Genomic DNA, 3,536 nt, shown 5'->3' on the forward strand with positions numbered 1-3,536 from the left:
CTGTATTTTCGGCCATAATTTTTGTTGTTTTCCTTCATTACGCATTAATTTTTCTAAAAGGGTTTTTTTCACGTAAGATTTTTATATTCGAATGTCAAATTTTTTCATGGGTGTACTGGCAGTTATGGGCAATACCCCATAGCCAAACAGGATATAAAATCATTTTGGACTCATATATATATATATATATATATATATATATATATATATATATATATATATTTATTATTATTATTTTTTTTTTTTTATTTATTTGTATACATCTTTTTTTTCAATCAATTTCCGCCCTAAACAAAAATACCAAACATGTAATCCATCCATCCATTTACCAAACATGTAATGTTTTTTTATTTACCCATTTGAAGGCCTTTTGATCAAATGATGTCACAGTTTTCAATTATATACACTGTATACTGTACAATTGCAAAACATGAGTTATTTTACTAATTTAAACCTGTTACATTATCTGATCAAAAAGCCTTCAAAGGGTAAAAAAAAACTTAGATTTTTGATATTTTAGTTTTGGACTTAAGTTTATTGAGACTTTTCAGCAAAAAATATATAAATAAAATGTTTTTTTACCACCTTCAAAACTTAAGGACTGTTTGGCTTTGACTATAACTAAAATCACAGGTCCGCAAGAGGTTAAATGTTGTCTTTTTGCACTGATTTTTTACAGTTTTGTTGTTTTTTTGGGACTAAATTTACTTTTACAAAGTGCTGCGGTCCAATAAAAAGCAACCCCCGGGCCTCACTTTTGACACCCCTGTTGTAACACCACTTAGTTAAGATCCACAGTTGGCATAGAATACAATCAACACTAATAATGGAATATATTTATTTCATTAATGAGGAAGGACATGACAAATGGAGGTTTCTTTCAAATTCAAAATGTCAAAGTTAAAAGTGAACTATTATGTAAACGCATTCAATCAAGTGGTCTTTTCTGTGAGAGAACAAAAGAAGAAGTTACTTTCATGTGTCTTTTGTCACATCTGCTTGTCTTAATGCCAATGGGCTGCATTTAAACTGTTGCTGATGTTGATGAACCAATTATGGGGTACTGATGTATGACAATAACAACAATTATCACACACACTTGAAGCCATAATTGAGGATGAGTTGATGTAATGGGGTAAATACACACTTAAAATGACAAACTAAAGATTTTTCAAGTAAATTTGTCATCTCTCTACATGTCAGCATAAAAAAGAGGCCTTTCAAGTGGCAAGACTCTTTAAAAATATAATTGCGTTTTATTTTGGTCTAGTAAGAACCTCTTTGACTCATTGACTGTTATTCACTGTTATTATGCTTTTTGTCGCTGATTGATTAGTTTTAACTGATTTTTGTGAAAAATGTACGTGATTTACATTGCGATTAATGCCTTTAGTGTTATGTGTGTACAGGGAAAGAAGACGGCACAAACAGCAGGGACGTCGTTAACTCTATATTTATTATAATTACAATAGAAATGGAGTGTGTGAACTAATCCAAAATGTGTGTGGTGTGTGACTAAGTGTAGAGATTAGCTGTAGTGTGTTACCGGTAGTGTTGAGCGAGGTGCGGAAATCCCAGAGGTGGCAAAGCAGGCTCGGGGGTCTGTGGGCTGGCGTGAGGTCAAGGTCAGTGGCGAGGCGTCAAAGCCAGTGTGCAGGCGAGGTCGAGATCCAAGCGGCAGCCAGGGAAGTAGAGGGAATATAGGGAGACGAGACACACAGCTCGTGACGCGGAAACGGAGAAAGGCTGCTGGAAGACGACAAGGGAACACGAGACAAATGAACACGGAGGGGGAGAAAACACAGAGAGAGTTTGTGTATCGAGCTTGATGAGTCGGCTTACTGTACTGGAACAGATCGCTATGTTCTGGCCCGGAATGAAGGTTTGCACTGGCTTAAGAAGGCACGGAAGCTCTTCAGCGACAGGTGTGTAGATTGCTGATTGAGCCAATTGAATGCAGCCGCCTGCTGCAGCCAGAGTGGCACGCGCCCAGCGCACAGATGAACGCCTGGGCCATGACATTTCAATTCCGATCACAATCGTCAATATTTATTATATTCATTTTTAGACGGACAAGCGGCTAGCAGCGAAGGATGTGTCTCCAAACACAGCGTGTAGTCATTCATACTTTCCTCTACATTTCTTATTAGTTATGCTAGAGTTTATTTAGTTCCATTTATGTATTGTATGTTTACTGTATATATGTATTTTCTATCTTCATAATATGTTTTCCTTGATTTTATTCTTTATTACTACTCATGGTTCTTACTATTTTGCATGTTTTATTGTTTTTACTTCCCAGCGTTCCTCAGAGGGAACCCTCTGCTTTAGGGAATATATCGGCCATGGCTGTGGGAATGCTTTGTGTCAGCATCCTGGTGGCCTTGGCGTGATGACCCCCTGGTACAGACGGCTCCTGTGATAGTGCTTCTTCACCTGGTTCCTCTGTACTCAGTCATGCATTCAACTGTGTGTGTGTGTCTGTATGCAATCGATGATGAGGGAGGTGGGTCATTGACCATTGTTTTTAAGTCTGAAAAGCACTTTGTGTTGCATTTTTTATGCATGAAAAGTGTTTTATATATAAAGTTAGATTGATTGTTTGATAGATAGATAGATTGATTGTTATATAGTATTTCTCCAGCTGTGGTTCTGTAGAGACCACAGCTGGAGAAAGCCCACCCATTTTTCCACTTACCGTCGTGAGAGGTAATCGGACTAAGTCGGACTAAGTAGGACATCACTGAAGGCTTAGTTGTGAAACGCACGGCCCGCCACTGATTGCCATATTATATTTAACTAATAGCCAGCCATGAAATTAAGTAAATGAATGAGGGCAACTTATTATCGACCTGCGGGTTGAGACTTTAAGACCCCAGGTCTAGAGTGAGGATAATATTACGGCAATTGTTGGTGTGTCAGCATTGTCACAGTCAGTGCACAACACATAGGAGGAGGGGGGATGGATCCATAAATTGGTTGTGTAGTATCAGGGTAGTATCAGTATACGATCCATACTAGAGTGATGAGGTTGATATTGCTGTTTTTTCAAAATATTTTTTTGTTGGTTTCGTTAATGTCTTCATACTTAGGGAATAAGCTCCTGGACTCGGGGGGGACTTTGAGAGCAAAACCCAAATGGATTTCAATGGGAAGTAGATTGTAGTTTCTGCTTTTGTTTAGGTATTGTGTACTGTTATCCTCAAACAATTATGTGTATTGAAAGACAATAAGGAACTAGTTTAAATATTGTGTTGATTTTCTGTTGTCACCATAAATACATTGAACAATGTACAGTTAATACATGTGATCAGTATTGGTATCTTCCGATCTCACTCACTGATGATCAGTATCGGAATCGGGAGCATGAAACCCTGATCGTAAGATCCCAAGTTTTTCACTATTTTCCTCGATGTTTCTGCTCTTTTTTTAATTTTTATATAATTATATTTTTGGAATGTACATGGGCTGCAAAACGCCACATTATGGACACCCTCTTGCTTGAATAGTATATTTTGAACACTTTATTGCTCACG

The sequence above is a fragment of the Nerophis lumbriciformis genome, linkage group LG30, assembly GCF_033978685.3.
Source record: "Nerophis lumbriciformis linkage group LG30, RoL_Nlum_v2.1, whole genome shotgun sequence".
NCBI classification, from domain to species: domain Eukaryota; kingdom Metazoa; phylum Chordata; class Actinopteri; order Syngnathiformes; family Syngnathidae; genus Nerophis; species Nerophis lumbriciformis.